Source organism: Podarcis melisellensis (assembly GCF_964234715.1).
Source record: "Podarcis melisellensis genome assembly, chromosome: 6".
Taxonomy (NCBI): domain Eukaryota; kingdom Metazoa; phylum Chordata; class Lepidosauria; order Squamata; family Lacertidae; genus Podarcis; species Podarcis melisellensis.
In genome coordinates, this window is record NC_138538.1 from 54295534 (window position 1) to 54319522 (window position 23989).

General features: G+C 41.8%; 1 protein-coding gene and 1 long non-coding RNA gene across 3 annotated transcripts in view; one reads left to right on the forward strand and one right to left on the reverse strand.

Moving 5' to 3' along the window:
• LOC309371429 overlaps positions 1-23067 on the forward strand; it is a 66651-nt gene extending 43584 nt beyond the window's left edge. Inside the window, exon 3 of the long non-coding RNA XR_014169104.1 lies at positions 22972-23067. This is a non-coding gene — a long non-coding RNA (uncharacterized lncRNA). The remainder of the gene's footprint in view (positions 1-22971) is intronic.
• BEND5 (BEN domain containing 5) overlaps positions 1-23989 on the reverse strand; it is a 733046-nt gene that overhangs the window by 572608 nt on the left and 136449 nt on the right. The gene's annotated exons all lie outside the window — the stretch shown is intronic.

The window sequence follows — 23989 nt, forward strand, 5'->3', positions numbered from 1 at the left end:
TACGTACTAATTGTGGTTTTCAATTTGCTATATTCAAGCTGGCTTTTTAATGGGCAGGATGTCCATGTAGTACAATTGCTGTGTTTCTGCTGTTTACATTCCCAAAATAGCAATATGGCAGTTTGTGATATTAATATTCAATAGTAAAAATGTGTTCATTCCAAACTGTAAACTAGAAGCATTTTAAATAAAATAGAAGCTGTTTAATTTGACTTCTGTTTATAAAACCAAATTAAGCTGGAGCAAATTGGTTAGTTAAACCTGATGTTCATGGTGAATAATCTAAACTAACAAAGTGCCTCTATTACTTTAATGCAATTATGCTGAGGTCGGCAGGAAGGAACTTTCTAATTCTACGAAGTGGATAATGACTAACACAGGACAGGTGGCAGACACTAAGAATGGTCTCATCCCAACCAAGTGGGTCCCCACCCATCTCTGCTACTAGTTTTGGGTAAATTTAACCAACTAGGTTAAGCAGTAAATTTATAAATATTTGAAAAAGTATAATTATACAGTTTCAACCACTTTTTCTCAAAGTGCAGTTAGCAAGCAGTTTCAGTCCTTTCAGGAAGCTATGCTACCTAAAATCATTTCATAGCAGTGATTAACTTTATCAAACTATGCCCCTAGTCTAATGTAACATATAAATCCCAGGTTTAAAATTAAAATAGGGAGCTTTGGCATATTATCAGTACATGTAAAACTCTACTAGATAGTCCACCAAGTGAAGTATATATAATGTAATAACGTCAATGCACATCTTAACAGAAACAGAAAATATGCAGCTTGCTCACTAAAGTATACAAATATATCCTGAAGTGAAATAGTGTAATACAAGTTTGTGATATAGTAAGGAAACATTTGCTGACATTAATAAAATAAATAGCTGCTAGATTTGACACACGCACACACACCCCTTTTGCAGGCAATTTAAATATTCCTGCTGGCTTTACGTAAGCGCTTTTTCCTTCTTTACATTTTTTTGGGTTAATTGTGACAGTCTGATACTAAATCATGCAATACAAAGTTGGCATTTATTTCAGCAATACAATACTTGCATTATATTGGTGATACTAACCAGCTTAACAACAACAACAATTCCCCACCCATTGAATTGGTTTGCCCCAGTCACTCTGGGCAACTTCCAACATATATAAAAACATAATGAAACATTCTGTTATAAAGTAGCATGTCTCAAACTTCCTGAATTAACCCCCCTGCCCTGTACCAACAACTACTTACCCTATCTTCCAGGATAAGCACCACCACCCCATTCCAAGCAGTGCACATAGTGTTCATGTGCTACATTATTTCATGTTTGAGGGCAGAGGGACGTTAAAGCCCTTGATTTCAGGTGTGGGGAACCTCTGGCCCTCAGAATGTTGCTGAACTGCATCTCCCATCATCCTCAGTCATTAGTCATGCTGACTAAGGCAGATGGGAGTTGTAGTTCCACAACATCTGGAGGACAAATTGTTCTCTCACCCTATTCTGCATGAATTAGCATTGATTCCTCAGGGTTTAAGAAAGGGGTGTTCTCCAGTCTTGTTTGGATATGCTGTGAAAAGCAAGTGCTCTGCAACTGAGATATTAACGTACTCCTGTATGTGTTAAATTTCATGTGAACATTTGTCAAAGGTAGATAATACTATTTTTATACAGCCTGCAACTTAGGCACATTTCACTTGGATGCATTTGGATTTATGACCTTCAAAAAAATTTAAAAAAATGGAAAGGGGGCAGATGCCCAGGAAAAATGACGTTGGCACTCTTACCCACCATTAACCAATGTGCTTTGACTATACATAATTTTGGCTTTAGGAATGATCCCTGGAATATAACCCCCGCATAGGTTACGGGCTTACTGTACTTTCTGGGTGTTCAAAGCATGGTGCCTACTAATAATAACAGCCACTAACCAATTTTTGTACCACTTGTGACTGTGCAAATAAATCAAACTTTTGTACAAACCTGCCAAGAAAGACTGGTAAACATTACATCTTTCAGTTTTAGTTCAGCCAGCAATATTTACAGTTTTAAATCTCCAGTTGAATCACTCCTTTCACATAATACATAACTGCTGCTTCTTTTTTTAAAAAAATAAATATTTATGACATTTAGTCCTCCCCTACCAGTTAACAAATATTTAAAGCCTGTCTGCTGTCAGGGCAAGAAAATTCATTTCCACCTGTGGAGGGAACTGTACAGAGCCCTAGCTGATTTGTTAATCAGGAGCACCTGTGCCTTGTTATGTTTAAGTTGTCAAAGCACAGGTAGCTACTGAACTCATTTAAAATGGCAATGAAGAGGAGAGCTTACATATTTGCATGTTTTCCCCTACTTCTTGGACTACCTATTAAAGATGCTTTAAGAGGAGAAAAAACCCAAAAGAAGAATGACTGTATTTAGCTGAATACATTATAACGTAAACATGGCAAAAAGCAGCTATCTTTCTTTTAACAAAATATAGCCAGATGGTTGTATTTTGTGCATTCTTATGAATAAACTTTTGACAATTAGTATTTGGAAATGATTATTTTGTTCTGGCAATAATTGAAAGATACTTGGTATAAAATCCATGTGTGGTTTGTTTTGGTTTATAACTTTTAAATTCCACAATGCACATTCCGTACCTTGGTAGTATTTTAAGTATGGTCATGCATTAAACTTCTCAGTTTTCACATAATTAGAGAAGCTATCCATGTTTAGACATCCATGTTCTTTTCAATCACTATTATGGCTGCAGGTGGGTGGTAACAGCTGGCTGCTTTAGAAGTTTACTTGCAAAATCTGCTGATATCTTAATCCTCAAGAGAAGGCAGCTGAGTGATTCAAGTTTCCATTCTTAAGGGTAAGCATTATTATGCAGAAAGAAGCAACACTATGAAGTTTAGCAAGAAAATACCACAGATTCAGGAGTGTTAACATTGCAATTGAAACTGTATACTGGGTAGGGTTCCATGATTCACCTTCCATGGGACAGAACTTCTGTTGCATTAACTGTTGTACAGACAGAATGTTTCATCACGGGCATTTCCCCCCTCTTTATAATATTGCTTTAATATGTCTTTGATGAAATTCTCCTTCCTTCACAATAACCAGCGTCAGGGGAGTCCTGTTCCAAAAGTATTAGGAAAAATAATGTGCTGCTAATACGTGACAATATCTATGTGTGCAGTGCCACTGTGTGCAGAGATACAACAAAGGAAGTCCAGATCAATTCTGTGCACAAAAACAGAGTTTTCAATGCATGGGCAGGATCCACCTAGCCAGCCCTGACAATGGAAGCCATGTGCAAGGCTTTCTCCTTGTGCAGTGGGGCTTTAACCCTGGTACCCCAACCCTGAAACAGGCTAGGGAGTGGGGTCAGGAGAACCTCCAGAACACTGTGCTGTGGGAGGAGAGTTGTTCCATAAGGCAATCTGTAGTGCTTCTTCACATGAAGTTATTGGAACAGTGTGATAATGTCATCCTATGCAATTTTGGCCTCTAGCTACAGGACCTTCATTTGCAAACTGAAAATCCATGGCCTACAGAGAATTTGTAGTGGTCTAACCTTGTTTCTTATAATAATCTGATGCAATAAAAACTGCCAAACCCTTTGAATTCTTCACAACTGTTCTCTTGTTACAACTGAGTGACAACACTGTAACAGCAGTCTCTCTATTTACTTTTTATCAGTCAAGGTTTCACAGTTTTGGTCTTTTTACCAATGAAGCAATGCTTTTATGGTAGGTTACCAGATGTGATATGTCAAGCATAGGCAACCTCGGCCCTCCAGATGTTTTGGGACTACACTTCCCATCATCCCTGACCACTGGTCCTGTTAGCTAGGGATCATGGGAGTTGTAGTACCAAAACATCTGGAGGTTCGACGTTGCCTATGCCTGTGATATGTAAATCAAAGTAAGGAAATAGAATCTGACAATACCCAATTGTGTCTGTTTGTGACGTGGTTGGTGTGTGCTACAAAATTAGTCATTTGTGCATCTACCTGTGTTGTGTGAAAATAATTGGGCTGTCAGCCTTGGAGCTTACACATATTTTTCAGTTAACGTTTTGTGGTCCCTTAGACATAGTGACCCCTTCATGGATCCCTGCCTTGTGGCGAAGGGGCTTGAATAATTCAGAGAAGGTAGGAGCTATGCCGAGAGTTTAGACTAAATGTGATCCACCTGGAGAAGGAACTGGCAAACCACTCCAGTATTCTGCCAAGAAAACTCCATGGACATAAAAAAGGAGAAGCTTTGAGAAGAAAGTGAGAGTTTCCAAGACATGCTCTGGTTCATGGGGTCACGGAGTGTCGAACACGACTAAGATGACTATACTACAACAAGACATAGTGATGAGAATAGATTTGCTCTTATGGTTCCTGTTTCCTCATTCTATCTCCTACTGTTTCCCCATTTGACTAGTGAAAGCCTTTTTGCAATGAAAATGCAGCCTCCTTAGTCATCATGCAACACCAAGATTTGCAACAGGGCACTAATGCTATGGCCCTTACATTTGATCCTACTTTTTGCCCTGATCATATAAGCAGGCTATAACTTTGACTCTCTACATCCTCTGGTTTTTCACATCTCCTCTTATAAGATGCATCTCAGAATAATAATAATAATAATAATAATAATAATAATAATAATAATAATTTATTATTTATACCCCGCCCATCTGGCTGAGTTTCCCCAGCCACTCTGGGCGGCTCCCAATCAGTGTTAAAAACAGTACAGCATTACATATTAAAAACTTCCCTGAACAGGGCTGCCTTAAGATGTTTTCTGAATGTCAGGTAATTCTTTATCTCTTTGACATCTGATGGGAGGGCGTTCCACAGGGCGGGCGCCACTACCGAGAAGGCCCTCTGTCTGGTTCCCTGTAGCCTCACTTCTCGCAATGACGGAACCGCCAGAAGGCCCTCGGCACTGGATCTCAGTGTCCGGGCTGAACGATGGGGGTGGAGACGCTCCTTCAGGTATACAGGACCGAGGCCGTTTAGGGCTTTAAAGGTCAGCACCAACACTTTGAATCGTGCTCGGAAACGTACTGGGAGCCAGTGCAGATCTCTCAGAACTGGTGTTATGTGGTCCCGGCGGCCACTCCCAGTCACCAGTCTAGCTGCCGCATTCTGGATTAATTGCAGTTTCCGGGTCACCTTCAAAGGTAGCCCCACGTAGAGCGCGTTGCAGTAGTCCAAGCGTGAGATAACTAGAGCATGCACCACTCTGGCGAGACAGTCCGCGGGGAGGTAGGGTCTTAGCCTGCGTACCAGGTGGAGCTGGTAGACAGCTGCCCTGGACACAGAGTTAACCTGCGCCTCCATGGACAGCTGTGAGTCCAAAATGACTCCCAGGCTGCGCACCTGGTCCTTCAGGGGCACAGTTACCCCATTCAGGACCAGGGAATCCTCCACACCTGCCCGCCTCCTGTCCCCCAAAAACAGTACTTCTGTCTTGTCAGGATTCAACCTCAATCTGTTAGCCGCCATCCAACCTCCAACCGCCTCCAGGCACTCACACAGGACCTTCACCGCCTTCACTGGTTCTGATTTAAAGGAGAGGTAGAGCTGGGTGTCATCTGCATACTGATGAACACCCAGTCCAAACCCCCTGATGATCTCTCCCAGCGGCTTCATATAGATATTAAAAAGCATGGGGGAGAGGACAGAACCCTGAGGCACCCCACAAGTGAGAGCCCAGGGGTCTGAACACTCACCCCCCACCACCACTTTCTGGACACGGCCCAGGAGGAAGGAGCGGAACCACTGTATGACAGTGCCCCCAGCTCCCAGCCCCTCTAGACGGTCCAGAAGGATGTTATGGTTGATGGTGTCAAAGGCCGCTGAGAGATCCAGCAGAACTAGGAAACAGCTCTCACCTTTGTCCCTAGCCCGCCGGAGATCATCAACCAGCGCGACCAAGGCAGTTTCAGTCCCATGGTGAGGCCTGAATCCCGATTGGAAGGGATCCAAATGGTCCGTTTCCTCCAGGCGTGCTTGGAGTTGTTCAGCAACCACCCGCTCAATCACCTTGCCCAAGAATGGCAGATTTGAGACTGGGCGATAGTTGGCCAAATTGGCCGGGTCTAAAGATGTTTTTTTAAGAAGCGGTTTAATGACCGCCTCTTTCAGCGGGTCTGGGAAGGCTCCCTCACAGAGGGAAGCATTCACCACCCCGCAGAGCCCATCGCCCAGCGCTTCCCAGCTCGCTTTTATCAGCCAGGATGGGCAAGGATCAAGGAGACAGGTGGTCGGTTTCACTCGTCCAAGCAGCCTGTCCACATCCTCGGAGGTAACAGATTGGAATTGATCCCATATAACAGGACCAGACAGAACTCTAGCACTCTCCCGCCCTGGCCCTGCTCCCACGGTGGAGTCTACCTCCTTCTGAATCTGAGCGATTTTATCTGCAAAAAACTTTGCAAAAGCATTGCAGGAGATCTTGGGGTCCCTACCAGGCCCCGGTGGTACAGGTGGTTCCGATAAACTGCGAACCACCTGAAAAAGTCTCCTGCTGCTGTTTTCTGCAGATGCAATGGAGGCGGCGAAGAAGGCCCTCTTCGCCGTCGCCATTGCCACTTGGTAGGCTCGACGTTGAGCTCTAACCCGTGTCCGGTCTGATTCAGAATGAGTTTTCCGCCACCGGCGCTCTAGCCGTCTCAACGATTGTTTCATCACCCTCAGCTCCGGGGAAAACCACGGGGCTGTCCGGGCTCCATGCAATCGGAGAGGGCGCTTCGGAGCCAGACAGTCAATTGCCCTGGTTAACTCCGCATTCCAGCGGGCCACCAGGGAATCAGCTGAAAGGCCATCAACTTGGGATAAAGCATCCCCTACCACTCTCTGGAAGCCGATTGGATCCATTAAGTGGCGGGGGCGGACCATCCGAATCGGTCCCACCTCCCTGCGGAGGGGAAGGGTTGCGGAGAAGTCCAGTTGCACCAGGAAGTGATCTGACCATGGCACTTCTTTTGTTTCGCTTTTAGTTAATGTCAGATCACCAACATCCGTAGAGGTAAACACCAAGTCTAAGGCATGTCCGTGGCTATGAGTTGGGCCAGACTTATTCAGGGACAGCCCCATGGAGGCCATGCTTTCCACGAAGTCCCGAGCGGCTCCTTGTAAGGTCGTGTCGGCATGGATGTTAAAATCCCCCAGGACAACCAAGCTAGGTGTCTCCAGGAGCATATCCGCCACGACCTGAAGCAGCTCGGGCAGGGAATCCTTGGTGCAGCGGGGAGGTCGGTACACCAGTAGGAATCCTGTACTGCCCCTATTGCCCAACTTCCAGAACATGCACTCAGAAAACTGGGTCTTCCCAATAGGACGCCTGGTGCAGACTAATGACTTCCTAAAAATCACTGCAACCCCCCCTCCCCGCCCACATGACCTGGGTTGCTGTGCGTAAGAGAAACCTGGTGGGCAAGCAGCGGCAAGGACAGGCCCATCTGCTTTATCCAACCAGGTCTCTGTCACACATGCCAGGTCAAATCCTCCATCCACAATCAGGTCGTGGATGGCAGTGGTTTTATTCATCATTGACCTGGCATTGCACAGCAACACTTTCAGGTCATGTGGGTTTCCCTTGCTGATTACTGTATCCTTCCGGTCAGGACCAGACCTGGAGGCAGGGATAGTCCTCAAACAATGACTAAACCTGCCTCCTCGGTAATGACATGGTCTGGTCTTAGCATAACTCCTCCTCCTGCCCGTGATCACTGAGATCGGGTGTCCCAATACATCCCCCCCTGTGGAACCTGCCCCACCCAATCTATTGGCTGAGGCCCACTCCCAGGCAGCCATGACCCCTCCCCTTAAAAGTCAAAATACAAACTATATAATAATTTAACAGAATAATAATAATAAAACAAAACAGAACAAAACAAAACAAAGCAAGGAACAATACTGCTGACTCAGCGCTTATCCCACCCCAAGCAAAAATAAAATAATGAAATAATATAATATTCTAAAAAACAACAACCACCATTTAAAATGCTGCAAATTAAAAGCGATTAAAACATTTAAATCAGATATATAATGGTTGTGTGGTCTTAAAACAATGAATGTCAAAATAGTATGTTTCTTCGCTTATCAATGTGTATATAATTCTCCCAGCTAGGATATCCCTTTATAAATCTGATGCTGTAGGCTCTATCTCAAAAAAGCTTATGCCATCATAAATGTGTTAGCTTTTAAGGTGCCAATGGACACTTTGTTGCATGACTGCTGAGAAACTGAGCAATACATAGTGTAATGTTGAAAGAAGGAAGTAGGAAGACTTGATACATAAGGAAGGAACAAAAAATTATTACTATATTGCCGAATGTGGGAAAAACAGATGGTCTCCAGAAAAGCAAATTAGCTAAATTACTGGTAGCATCACAGGGATTATGTCTTTCTGTTAAAAAGAAAAAAGAAATAAGAGAGTCTCCAATAATTAAACACAGGATTGGGTTTAATTCAGCGGTAGACAAGAAGGCCTTTGGTGATATTTCATTGTATTTTGAGTGGCTTTTATTGCTATTACAAGGTTAATCACAGGCTTTGCTATTCAAGTTTAGGTCTCTCGTAATCTTTCATACTACAGAATAGTAAAAAAAGTAAGGTTTAATTTCAAATTTCATTGATAATGGTAGTGGAACAATGCATGTTTGTTGTTGTATAGCATTACTATTCTAATATGAGAAAACTAGTTTCAGTTGTAAGATCAACAACAAAATTGTTTTCATTGTTGCTGATTTGCCAACATTGGTGATTTCTGGCCCCACACATTCAGCTGGACACAGGCTGGACTAGGTTTTTGATGCTGGATAGGATGAGGGTGATCTAGATACAGGCTTAGATACAGTTCTGTTATCCGGTCAGAATTAGGATCACTGGCATCCCAAAACTTTGCAGGGGATCTGTTCTGATGGCTCCACCCAAAAGACTAAAGGATCAGAATGATTTTCTGATTGTTCTTGCGGATTTCCCTCTCACACCAACTGCTGAACCTGTCAAACCTGCAGTCGACTCTGGAACAGAGAAATGGCCAGGGACATTTACATGATTGCTCCTGAACATTCTCTCCATGGAAGTGGAGCTCAGCCAAGTTAATTATTAGGTGATTTGAGGAATGCTGGCAAAGAAATGACAGGGAAGAGTACTCAAGTGATAGTGGCAGATTTGTGACAAATATGGTCGAACACCAGCTATAGCTTATCACAGACCTTTATCTGGGGCGATGATGGTGGCAAAATAAAAATAAAAAACCCTCCCACCACAACATCCGCTCCAAGTCACCCTCACAAAGGGTGTTATGGTGATAGACACTCGGCTACCCTGCCTGCCTGTCTTTGCAGTCCTCGCTCCCATTGATAGTAGCAGGTTCCATCTGCTTTGTTAATTGGAGACAAAAATGCTAGTAATAAATGGTGATATTAAAGCTGGTGTCACCAAGCAACAGTTTTTTATCTGCATAATTGTAGTATTAATTAGCTGGTTAGTTTCCTATGACCAGGCATTTGTACAGCCGTCCTGATTTTTAAAGAAAAAAAGAGTACCCGTTCTTCCCCTGTACAGTGGTACCTCAGGTTACATACGCTTCAGGTTACATACGCTTCAGGTTACAGACTCCGCTAACCCAGAAATAGTGCTTCAGGTTAAGAACTTTGCTTCAGGATGAGAACAGAAATCATGCTCCGGCGTCGCAGCAGCAGCGGGAGGCCCCATTTGCTAAAGTGGTGCTTCAGGTTAAGAACAGTTTCAGGTTAAGTACAGACCTCCGGAACGAATTAAGTACTTAACCTGAGGTACCACTGTACTCTCACCAGGCAGCAGGAAAGGAACCAATGCGACTTGTCCATTTGCTTAAGCAGGGGGCAGTGGGTGAGCAAACGGCTAAGGTAATAGTATGCCCTCTCACGGTCAAAGTGTAGCAAAAGATTTATCCCCTTTCAGATTTGGTATTTAAATAGGGTAAAACATATAGCATATGACCAGAATTCCTAAATATAAGAAGCTTCACACATTCATTTTCACACCTGTGATACCCAAGTTCTTACCAAATTGCTTTTGATGATGTCCCCCAACCTGTCAATGTTTATTCTTATATCTCTGTTTTCCATATTTTTCTGATGAAAGGAGGCATTGCGACGATAGGTACTGATTGATGCTCAACTTGACTACTAATTTGCTTCCAAAGTAAACTGGCAAGTGAAGCTGACATATTCAGAACTCCTAAGCACCAAATGATGCTATTATACCAGTTGTAATTTGAATATTAATGTAGTTATAGCCTTATAAAAATATTATAGCATCAAGCAATTTGTCCATACCATTCCCTCCCACTATCTGTCACCCAAATAATAAATGATACCTATTATATTAAGGCATAGAATCAGTACTTTATAGTATCTGTTGTAACCTTAGAGCAGCCCTGGGATTTATAAAAATGGAAAATCTAACTGCATTGAGCCAATTTTATTCTTTCTAAGTGCTAAAATTAAAATCTCTTATGTACTGTAATGTCACTACTGGGTGGTTTTTTTGGCAAAATTTCCGTCTTGAGCTTGCATCTGCTCAGAAGAAAATAAGAGAAATGTGGATATCTGATTCTTTAAGCTTTACTGCTAAATGAATTATTTTAAATATTTGTAACCTGCTATTTGGCCTTCCAAAAGGTTTCAATACAGCCAAAGACAACAGCAAAATGTAAAGTACAACGCTAGATAAAACAAAACAATAAAGGAAATCCCAAATGATGAATTTGCAGTATGAAAGCCACAAACGCAGCATCAACACACCAAAACCAGTTTTGAGTCAACGAAGTCAACCTCAACTTACTATAGTTCTGAAGGGATATATGTGGTGGGATTTCCAAGGAAAAGAGTTCCAGGGAGAAAGCACCCACCCAGGGAAAAAGACTTGTGCATAATGCATTCTGAAAAAAGTAGTACTGTAAGCACCATTTTAGGACTCTTAATGTGGAAGCCAAGTGGCAGGAGTGGCTGGTGCAGTGAGGTGAGAGTGCAGAGCCAGCCATCTGGCAGCAGGATTGCACTATGGGGGTGGGGCAGGCAGCAGTGAGGTGAGGTCAGGACTCCGTGAACACATGAGTGAAGCCAGGCTGGTGCTCTTGCCAGTGTGCACAAGTACCCCCAACCTTACTGGTCTGCCTGGCTCCAGTAAGCACCCAAGATGCTGAATTCTGGACTCAGAGCTGTCCATGGAGGCGCAGGTCAATTCTGTGTCCAGGGCAGCTGTTTATCAGCTCCATCTGGTACGCAGGCTGAGACCCTACCTGCCCACAGACTGTCTCGCCAGAGTGGTGCATGCTCTAGTTATCTCTTGCTTGGACTACTGCAATGCGCTCTATGTGGGGCTACCTTTGAAGGTGACTCGGAAACTACAACTAATCGAGAATGCGGCAGCTAGACTGGTGACTGGGGGCGGCCGCCGAGACCACATAACACCGATCTTGAAAGACCTAGACTGGCTCCCAGTATGTTTCCAAGCACAATTCAAAGTGTTGGTGCTGACCTTTAAAGCCCTAAATGGCCTCAGTCCAGTATACTTGAAGGAGCGTCTCCACCCCCATCATTCTGCCCGGACACTGAGGTCCAGTGCCGAGGGCCTTCTGGCGGTTCCCTCCCTGCGAGAAGCCAAGTTACAGGGAACCAGGCAGAGGGCCTTCTCGGTAGTGGCATGAGGTATAAATAATATATTATTATTATTATTATTATTATTATTATTATTATTATTATTATTCTGGCAAGGAGGTGTTTCTGTGCCCCTGCTCCACCAGCTTAATGAGGATGCTAGTATTGGGTAATTGTGTGTGAGCAGGATCAATCTGTTGTGCGTTTTTAACACTTTTGCAGAATAAAAAGGATGGCAGATCTCTAAAGGGAGTGTACTACTGTGTTAATGTTTCATGACCAAAATAGAAGGCTATAATAATCTGCAAGAGAGGAAGTGCTTGCCAGCTCAGATACTTCCATTCAGCTTTCAGAAGCTTTGATCACTGGTCATTGTGGAGGTACAGGACTTGCCTCTTTAATGTTATTTCCATATGTGGAATGGAGTCAATAAACTATGAGCTCCATTCCACAAGAGTTGGCTGGTCACACCCAAAGTACACAATCAAAGTTCAGTCTAGCTGGAAGGAATGAGGAAATATTCCTACTATCTCCCAATATATTTACTTCCAAACACAAAGATATACAAATCAAGGATCTCTTGCCAGAGAAGTCCACCCAAGGCTAATCTGTAGTTGCCTGGCCCCACATCAATCTATTTCTCCTGACCATAGGGAAATAAAGGTTACTAGGTTGATCTGTGTCTTTGCCTACCATGGCAAGTTGTCGATAGGACTGCCTAGGATAGAATTATTTAGAACTGTTTTATTCGCTTTATTTGCTATTTCTTATTTTGACAACGTGAAATCTTTTGATTTGAGTTCTGGAATTGACACGGTATTTTATCTAGCTGATAGTCCCCTCTATGTGCCAAGTTGTTTGGTGCCTGCTACAAGCTAAGTAGCAAGGGACGCGGGTGGTGCTGTGGGTAAAACCTCAGCGCCTAGGACTTGCCAATCGCATGGTCGGCGGTTCGAATCCCCGTGGCAGGGTGCGCCCCCGTCGTTCGGTCCCAGCGCCTGCCAACCTAGCAGTTCGAAAGCACCCCCGGGTGCAAGTAGATATATAGGGACCGCTTACCAGCGGGAAGGTAAACGGCGTTTCCGTGTGCTGCACTGGCTCGCCAGATGCAGCTTGTCACGCTGGCCACATGACCCGGAGGTGTCTGCAGACAGCGCTGGCTCTCGGCCTCTAGAGTGAGATGAGCGCACAACCCTAGAATCTGTCAAGACTGGCCCGTAATGGCAGGGGTACCTTTACCTTTACAAGCTAAGAAGGAGAGAAAAAGCGAACAGGCTCAGGCCCTGTCTGGGCAGCAACCAGAGAGCTTGCTAAAAGCTATTTCCCTCCTCTCAGGTAAATAAACTTCCTCACCCAGACCTACATAGAATCAAGGAAGTGGTGGAAGTTACTAGTCAATACATTTTAAAAGTATGTTAAGCCCTGTGCTCAGCAGAGGATAGGTAGAATGGCATTCTTGACAGACATGATCTTAATTGGCATTCTTTGTCCGACAAGGTGATCAAATGTTTGTCCCTGCTCAACACCCCATTTCTCGTTTGTGATACCATAAATAAACATTGCCATCATTCTGAACTAGCTTTGTTTGCCCTCGGCAATGCTGTCATGTAAACACATCTGAGCTGCTACAATGACAATCTCACTTGGAAGAATGGCAAACGGGCGAAATGCCTTCATGTCAAAATTGGTGCTGCTGGTCAAGTCATGGCTAGTGAGAAAAGGTCTGAAAGGAGGAGGGGAGCTCTGTATTCTGCATGGGGATGGGGCTCTGTATTCTGAGAAACTTTTCCAATGTCCTGGAAAGCCTCCCTTTCGTGCTGAAAATACTTTGTGGAGAACATTCAGCACAACCTTACACACAACAGAACACAAAGGGGCAGAATATTTGAGCAATATCAGTGTATATAATTGCAGGCATAACCTTTTGTTAAAAAGCGAAACAGAACATTAATGTTTGAATAAGCTTAATGCAGGTGCAGGGAATTCAAGAACAAACTCAAGCAAGTCTTGTGAAAGCAGTCTGTCATTCTAGGTGACCTGTTATATTGCATATGTTAATGTGACCCAAGAGTATGTTTCTAAAATTCTGCTGTCACAGAACAATGAGCAGCGATAAATAATTGATATTTGATGTTTTGTGCAGCTTTCTGTGTTTCATAAACAAATAATCATTTAAATTATTGATGTTTCTGCTTGTTTGTTTTCAGCTTTCTTTGGTAAATCAGAATTTTATTTACAGAATATACATTTGTTGCAGATGCCTTTCAGGCAATGTGGAATTGTCATCCATCTGACAAAGATATTTTGTATGAGATTTTCATCATTTTGTGACGTTCGTGTTTTGTTTACACCACTTCAGTAATTCACTTCTGGGACTAAAAGTTGCTTTTGAGGTTTAAACACACTGCAGGATGCCAAAAAAGCATCAGATTCTTCTGTGTTTGAAAGCTTTTGGGCCATCAAGTGATCAAAACCTGCCAGAATCAAACTTGAGATCTGCCATTATAAATAAGGCACTGACAATTCTTATTGTGAAAGGTCATCCCAAGGGGTAAAGAAGCAAAGACAACTGAATTGCCCTTGTTCTTTGCTAGGATAAAAATGTGTATGCAATGTAGAGCTCTTTTGGAACTTTGCTTGTGTCAGTGTTTGATATGTATCAGCCTTGGAATTAATTAATTTTGATTTCATTTTGAAAAATGAAAACGTATAGCCATATTTGTCAAATATAATGTATATCTGAGGACAGGTTTTGGCCATTCTTATGTTTTCTATTCTTTACAGGCAGAATACTGCAAAATACCACGAGGATGTCTAGGTCTTTTCCATTTCAGTGTATTGAGGTAGAATGACACTTAGTGCCATAGTTCAAATCACTGTATTCATTCCACAAAAATAGCAAGGTACCCAGTGCTGTGCAGCATAAGGATGTTCACATAAGGGGAATTCCCCAGTTGCTCCTCTCTACTCCAGCCAATGCACTCCCAAACAGAGTTGGAGGATCATGGAGAGAAGCCTGGGATGTGGGACAGGGAACTGCAGTGGGAGAAACTGGGTAGAGGCAACTTACACAGTTATCTTTGTAATCACATTGCACTGCATACAGCACAAAACTGTAATCAACTTCAAAAACCTAACTCTTATTGGCCCAAACTCCAGTGTATTTTACTATTTTCATACAAACACAAGCAAAAATAAAAAACTCACTCTTAAATGTAGTGAATTCTAAACTTACTTTTGAAATTTAAATTAAATGTGGTCACTTAATCTTTGACTCTGTATTACCAGTTTATATTTTCCTCAACAGAGATATTTGACAACTATGGTTTGCAAGCAGTACTGTATATATTATAACCCTTTGGCTGGTTTTTTTTTTTGGGGGGGGGGTTCTGTTTTGCAATGGCATTCTGAAAATAATGTTCATGTCTCAATTTAATTTGTAATTTTAGTTATATGTCAGTTTGAAATGCTGATTACCTTTTATGGGAGTATTTAAGTCCAAATTTTGAAAGTATGTTAGAATTAGGTTATGTACATGGTCCAGAAAGGGCATGTTTGTGTAAGCGCGGAATGACGTTTCCATATATACACCCCTCCAATTGTATGAGGAACTATATGTAGGTATTTCACACAGTTTCCCTAGCTCAGTCCAGCAACCAGTTGCATGTGCATAGCCCTAGTGAGGTAACTGTTTAGACCGCCCCCATTGTGTTTCCCCTTAACATCTCATCTGCACCCTTGCCAATTATGTGGCCAGAAATGAATGTGTGAAGCCAGATTAGGACCTATGCATGTATGAGACACTTCTGCTGAATCAAGGCATTTTTCATATTCTACAGTCCTCTTGAACATGTCTCAAGAAGAACAAGTTACATTCTCACACAATTTACAACTCATTTCCACAGGGGGTACACAAGAGGAGTTTACAGCAAATTGCAGCCCTTTACCCCAATCCTGCTAAGGAAATCAATATGCTTTTCACTTGCTGGATCAGGAACTAGGGGCCTCAATCTGATTCAGATTCAAGTGTGCATTGGCATATGCATCTGAATATGGATGTTGTTCATCCATACTGCATTGCTTTCAGCTGAGTATATATTTTAATTTTAATAGCCATCCACATTCTGGTACAACTAGTCATATATAAATACATCTTTACAATATGCCTAGAGTTGGATTAGGACACTTATCAGGCACACACATTTTAGTAAAACGTGCCGAAAAAGGGAAGCATTGAAGAGTAGCATACAAAAAAAGAAATACATCTCTCACAGATTCCAAGAAAAAGGATGGGCTCTTTATTTTTGTAACAAGCCCAGCTCGTTTTGGCCACAAATGCCTTTGTCAAGGACTTAATGAACCAGTCTCAAAGCTTGCTGTTGTCAAAGTCTGTTAGGGCAACATCTCATGTATTTCAGTAACCTTTTTGAAGAAAACAAAAGCACAAACTTTCAGCTGAGCTTTGGGGAACATTTCTGACACAGTATACACATTCCATAGTCATTTGCTGCTAATCTAATGTGTAAAGGCATATTAATAAATACATTCAGCTAAACACAAGGCTTCCTCCAACTTGGATCCAAACAGCAACTTGTGATACCGATCCCACTTATGCATTTGTGTGACCACTTCTGCCAATTTCCTCCACCACCTGGAGCCCCCTGCAATGTGTCATGCACAGTTAGAAAAGGTTCCACAACCTTCAATAGTGGGAAGAAGGTAGGAAATGCCCACTGAATGAGCATAACTCTGCTTGCGGTCCTTTGGATTTAAGCTTAAGTTGTCATTCATCCTGATCAAATTCCATATTTTCCCACTGGGCAACAATTTTTTACTTTTTGAATGTTGTCTAGATTTCTACAATTGATTTAGGGTATTTCTGCACTGCTGAATCAGGAAATGGCATCCGTTTCTCTCCATCAGGTCAGGTTTTTGTGCTATGTTGATTTGAAAAAAATCAGATCTTGTGACAAAATCGATTACATTTTTGTGGCATTATCAGCTGATTTTTGTCAACACATATCATCCTAAATATGTTTTTAAGAGAAAAAAATGTTTTTCCAACAACATATATTGATTACCTGATAGAAACATCGATTACTGTAAACTGAATGGTGGGCGTTGATAAAGGTAAGTACACATAAATTGCATGTTGCTTCACCATTTTTCAAACTTCAGGGCTTGAACTTCCGTTTCTTGGAACTCCTGGAATGCTCAGCGGCAGGGAGGTCTCTCTTCAGAGTCCAACAGTAGTCAGCCATCATGACTGCGTCCCAGCAACCCTGATACCTGGTCTCCATCTCTTTCATGTCCTGATGAAATCTCTCCCCCTGCTCGTCACTCATTGAACCCAGGTTCTCAGGAAACCGATCCATATGTGAAAATAGGTAGTGCATCTTGACGCTCATGTTGCAGCCCAGGTTTCTGAAAGCAGTCAGCATGTTGTCGACAAGTTCTGTGTAGTTTCTGGCCTTATTGTTGCCAAGAAAGTTCTTCACTACCAGAACAAATGCCTTCCACTCTTCCAGTTCCACTCTTCCATTGAGTTTCCGAACTCTGGATCTCTGATGAGCTGACGGATCTGAGGACCGTCAAAGATGCCAGCTTTCAACTTCTCCATGGTCAATCCTGGAAAAGCCTGGCACAAGTAAGTGAAGCAGTCACCATCCTTGTCCAGAGCCTTGGTGAACTGCTTGATTAAGCCGAGCTTGATGTGCAGCGGTGGGAAGAGTATTCTGTCTCTGTCCACCAGAAGGTCGTTGATGATGTTCCTTTCTTTGCAAGGCACCAATTCCTCCCGCTCAGGCCAGTCCTTCTTCGTGTAATGCTAAGCACGGTTCCTACTATCCCACATGCACAGAAAACATGGGTACTTGGTGAAGCCAGACTGTTGTCCCAACAAAAAGTTCACCATCTTCAGGTCAACACAAATAAACCACTTATGCTGATCATAACCAATTTTCTCCAGCACATACTTCACCGCTTCATAGTTCTCCTTCAGTGTACTCGAGTGAGCCAGGGGTATAGAGGCAAACTGGTTGCCGTTGTGTAGCAGAACACATTTCAGTGATCACTTGCTGCTGTCAATGAACGGTCTCCAAACTTTGGGTTCGTACTGTGGCACTCCAAGCTTGAGCAGAAGCTGCGCAATATCTGCACAGAACACCAAGTCTTTCTCTTCCGAGAAAAAATGGAGGTACTCTTGATGCCTGTTGCGGAAGAAGCTGATGTGAGCACTGTCAGAGAGGAGGTTTTTTTCCTTCAATCTGGATGCCAACAGTTTGGCAGAGTCATTTGACAAGCTGAGGTCACGAACTAGATCATTCAATTCCTTTTGGGAAAATGGATGTGGAGCATCATCTTCAAGAACCACTTCTTCTTTTTCATGTCCCATGGACTGCAAAAAGATCAAACCTCTCCATTCTTAAGGAAATCAGCCCTGAGTGCTCACTGGAAGGACAGATCGTGAAGCTGAGGCTCCAATACTTTGGCCACCTCATGAGAAGAGAAGACTCCCTGGGAAAGACCCTGATGTTGGGAAAAATGAAGGGCACAAGGAGAAGGGGACGACAGAGGACGAGATGGTTGGACAGTGTTCTCAAAGCTACCAGCATGAGTTTGACCAAACTGCGGGAGGCAGTGAAAGACAGGAGTGCCTGGCGTGCTCTGGTCCATGGGGTCACGAAGAGTCGGACACGACTAAACGACTAAACAACAACAACAACACTGCACCTAACATCTTATTGGTATTAAATAAATCAGAGATGGACAGGTGGTGAGCCTTACATTGGATCTAACCCTTAAAACAAATGTATATGGCTCTAAGTAATGCTAACAAATTTCAAATCAAGATATAGTAGTAGCTGAGGGTTTTTTAAGCAGCTTCAATGGTACAAAAATCAATGGATCAATGTATTTTTTTTACATTATTGGGTGATAGCCAACTAAATAATAACCAGAGTTGAGTTACTAAAATAAAATAACTACTGTTAGGAGATTTTTGAAATATTAAGTGGTTTATAAATGCATTTCAATAAATACATTGACTTCAATGGGTTTACTCTAAGTATGAGTAACAGTGGATACCACCCATTGTTTTCCTCTCATGCATATTATGAAGGGCAAAGAGCACTGTCAATTCTGCCTTTTGAAAGTGTATTTTGCTAAATTCATTGATTTGCAGCTACCCTCCCTTCAATGACTTAATGCTATATGAGCACATACCTGTGAAGCACTTACTACCAAGCAAACCAATGTTGCTATAAAGCCTGACCATCTGTGAGGGATTTGGATTGTTCCACCACCTGGTCTAGAGTGGCCCTCAAGAATTTGAAAGTTGGCCAAGCCTGAAATAAACAAGTTTCGAAAGCAATTTCCAAAGGGCTACCTTTGTCAGTCTCTCAAAGTGAAAACAACAGAAAGTCTTTTCAAGCCTTAAAGACTAACTGATTTATTATGGCATAAGCGTTTGTGTATTATCGTCCACTTCATCTGATGCAGCATTATCCTCAGCTGGTAGACACAGGTACACTTGGCAGTGAAAGAGAAAAATGCTAGCAGTGATGCCAGAGAGAAATGAAAGAAATACAGTGATACTGTGTTAAAGCATAAATGTATGTAGAATAATTGCAGTGACCATTCACAAAGCAGTGTTGCTGATTACGCAAATACGATTACGCATTGGCAAAGTGATTAACACCTGCAGTGGACTAAAATTCCACTACTGCAATAGCACTAACAGATACAAGTTAAAGGTACAGAGTGCCTTGTAATTCCACTTTATCCTTATAATCTTCCTGAGAATCTCCATTTTCCTTTTACCAGTGGAGAACTAAGGCTAAAGTGGATATTCATACTTGCGTTAACGTGTTTTTCAAATAATAGCCAGGGTTATCCATTATGGCAAACAACAACAACTGCGGTGAATTCAACCCAGACTTAAACTTGCTTAACTCATTGAAATGTTTAGCCTTAATCATGCTTAACTTCTGTCTTAGATTTAGGCTATGTTGTTCTAATAATGATGGCTAGCATATTATAGTTTGTCTGAGTTGTTTGTCTGAGTTGTGGGGTCAATGTTAACCAGTGAAGATATGAATTAAGAACACTTTTTTCTATTTTTTAGTCTATTTCAGTTTCCTGTTGTATTAAGAATCAGTATAGGCTTTTCTTTCTAACAGTGAATGGAAGCTTGTGTTAACATGCATATTTATTTAGATTTAATTGAATGATTAATTGGTGGAAATGAGATCATTAATCAACTATGCAATTTGTTAAGCATGATAGCCCTACTTTTTTTTTAGAAGGTAATTCCCTGCAAAGATGTGGCATCCCAAAATGACCCTGGGCCAGAGATTCCAGAATGTCCACTACAGAGGAACAGGTACAGCGCAGAATAAATAAAACAAAAACGTGACCAGCCACTTTAAGCAAGTCCCACTTCGTCATCAGAAAGTCAATTCACTCAGCTTAGCAGCATTCAATTCTCAATAACATTTTGTTCTGGGTCTCTGTCAAGTTATTCTAGGCTGTGAAATTGTCAGGAATGATGGATGACTATCACCCTTCTGCTATCTTTTTGCTTGTTCCTTAGAGATTTGCAGCTGCTGACTGCAAGACTCTTTTCTTTCGTTCTTTCTTTTTACCAAACATGCCAAATGAACAACAGTAATTACCAGAGAGCCTACACTACAATTATTGTAGCACATAACTTTGTATCGACATCTGCAAGAGACAGAATGTTCAAGATTGATTAGTAATGATATCGCTTCCTGCTTTTATACCAATGTTCACACAGTTTATTTATTTGTATCTAATTTTCACATAAAACATTGCCTTCTCATTTCTCACTGTTCTTAACCTGTAGATTTCTACTAATTTCTTGCAATGTATAATGGCTTAAGCAAGCGTTCTGTCAATGCCCAATTAAGTTGTACAGCATTTGTAACACGGGGCAGAGTAAAAGACCACATCTGTATTTGTCAGGAAAAATTAAAAAAGTTACCCTGTTGTTCCAGAACAAACTACATAAAGGTGTACAGCAGTTCAGTGTGTGGTCTGTATAATGAGGTAAAGCAGGGTGACTTGATGCATTTTCTTCCTCTCCCATGACACTGAAGCACAGTGTCAAACTGCCTACATTGGATTAGGGCCCTTGCAAAGCCTCATGTTGCTCTTTTGTTTCTGCCCTTTACAGTTCTATGTTTTCCTTTTTATCTGCGTTTCCCAAGGTCCATGAGCTGCAACAGATTTTCGATATGCATTCCCATATGCAGAATGGTAGACTGGAATGTAAGCATAGCTGCTTTAGAAAGGTTGTAGCTCTGTGGTAGATAGAGTGCATGCTCTGCATAGAATTGCTTATCCTCCATCATCCCATTTATCAATATCAGGACACCCATTGGAGCGGGGGAGTGTCCTGAGCTCTTGCAGGAGTGCAAGACCAAAAAAGGTGTGTCATTTGGTCTTGTACTCTGGTGTGAACCAGTTAACTCATGCCAGAGCACTGAACAAAAAACCGGGACATTCTGGGATCCAATCAGAATGTAATTCAGGGAAGTCCTGCTCAAACCTGACCAAGGCAAAATAGTCTGACCAAGGCAAAATAGAATGATACTATTATTTTCCTTGATCTGGACACTATACTTACGTTGATGCAGTTAAAATGACTAAATAAGCTGAAGAAGAAGGAAGGTTTACAGCTCAGTGATGGAGCGTATATGTCACATGGAGAAGATCCGAAGTTCAAACTTGATTAAAAAAAAAATCTCAGATAGTAGGACTAGAACAGAATGTTGTCTGAGTCTTTGGAAAGCTGTTGCCAATCAGAGTAGAATGTACTGTTATACAACAAACTATGCCTACTTACACTGCCTCAGTACTATGGGGATGTGCAACAGATAATATTTTCAAGACATGCCATTTCTACTACTACTACTACTAATAATAATAATAATGGATTATGTATATGCCTCCCTTCTAACTGGGCTACCCCAGCCACTCTGGGCAGCTCCCAACAAAATATTAAAAATGCAAAGTAATTTGCAATTCTCATCTCAAATTTTATAAACACAGTTTGCTATTTAGCTGCTGAGAAACACAAGCCCAAAACTCCAGGGGGCATGTAAAACCAGTAATGCAACTCTGGATTGTGACCATAGTAATCTGCTCATCTATATTCTGATCAGGTATTTGAACCTAAATTTCTCACACCCAATCCAAACGCAGTATTCACTGCACCATGCTGCCCCTTGGTGGCTTAAGACATGAAAACTGGTAAAAATGTATTAATCATGGCTATTGCATTGTAGAACACCCCCTGCAGAAGCCAATTCCATGATGCTCCTTGTCTCATCTTTCCATATCCTATGCTACTTTCAAAAGAATGAATAGTATCTGTTATGCAATATACTTATTTGTTCACTTTCAAACCTTTGTTCATCAACAATGGGATATATATTTTTAATGGACAAAAAAATGAAAACAGTAAACATCTGCATGTAACAGATATGTAAGTACTTTGGTAAATTTACTGGTTTATCCAAGATTAGAAGTATTTATCAACAGAAAAATAAAGACCAATCATCTCAATGGTTTACAGAACAATCCACCCCACATTGTGCTAGGTTGTTTGGGGGTACTGCAGCATTGGGTGAAGGTTTCCCTCCACTGGCCTCTGAGATGCCAGAGTCACTCTGATAACACATAGCTCTGCTTCCATGCACCCAATATGCAGGTGAGTGGAAATGCAACCAGTGTGTTCCCCAATGAAGGAGACAGTGGAAAGTTCTGGAATCAGGCATTCCAGGAGCAATCAGGTGCTAAGCTGCCCCAGCTTGTGGTGGAGGCTCTGTTATTCTGTTAAGCCTTGCTGGGCAGTAGCCAAAATGTACACTGCATCCTTGCATTTTTGTAAAGAAAGCCATGAAGAAATGCAACAAATAAACAAGTGTATATAGGTCACTTAGCTTCTTCCCCACTTATACAATCCAATACAGTGATACCTCAGGTTACAGACGCTTCATGTTACAGACTCCACTAACCCAGAAATAGTACCTCGGGGTAAGAACTTTGCTTCAGGATGAGAACAGAAATCGTGCTCTGGCGGCGCAGCAGCAGGAGGAGGCCCCATTAGCTAAAGTGATACCTCAGGTTAAGAACAGTTTCAGGTTAAGAACGGACCTTCAGAACAAATTAAGTTCTTAACCCGAGGTACCACTGTACTTGGCTATGAAACCCCTACATGTATAGCCCCTGAAATATTTTGTCCCTAATTTTGAATTAACAGCAGATGTTCTAGAATGAAAATTAAATGACCTTTCTTTCTTTTTTTAGGGTGGGGATCCAAAAGATTGCTCAAGGAACTTTGCAAGATAACAATAAGGTTTCAGAGGTGACATTCAACCGTCTCTGATGCGGTCAAAAAATTAGGAAGTTCTGGTTCGTGGGCAGAAGGAATTGCATGTCTCTATAGATCCCAACTGTTGTGGCTGCATTTACCAATCATAAACCAGCTGCTTCCTGCTTTACCTTTTAACCCTGTAAATGTTATCTCTATTGATATTACACCTATAACTACAGTGGAAGAGATTTAACAAGGCATTATAGAAGCTTCTGAGTTTGTCTGCAGCTCATGCGTGCTTCTAATTGGAAATTACTGCACTGTCTTCACATAGAGATAAGGATTTATGTCATTTTATCTTGAGACTAATTTTCTCATAAGAGAAAAAATTAAAACCACATTTAATCAAACATTAATTTACCATTAATGTGTTCATAAGTTATCGTACTTTATTTAGAAATTGTCAGTAATCCTGTTTGTGTATGCATTTAAATACAAGTCAGTCACTTCCTTTCTTCCTCCTCCTACAATACTCATCCCCATTCTCATGATATTACAGTATCACTATGACAACAATCGTACTGTTTTAAGAATGCTTAGAAAGGGAGAATGAAAGTGATCTTATCTGTGCAAGTCTGCCTGAAAAAACGTATGGTGAATGAAGGAGAGCTGAAGAAAGACGAAGCAATACATTTACACACACAATATTAGTTGAGATTCACATAACAGCTATTATTAAAAGCTAGCAGAGGCATATAATTTTGAGTTCATGACAGTATAACCTAAGGTTTGCAATCACGCACTCAGTTAAATAGGTTTTAAGCGAGCATATCTGGATAAAGAAGGGCATATGTATACAGTGGGTAGCAAAACATTTACAGGAAACTAGAGAATATCCTTTCTTTGCAATGATACTGCTTATGTTCTAAGGCTGTGCATTATGAACACCAACATCTTGCCCTCAGATGAAGTTTAGGCAGTTTAACTTTGAATTGTTGACATCTCGTCGGT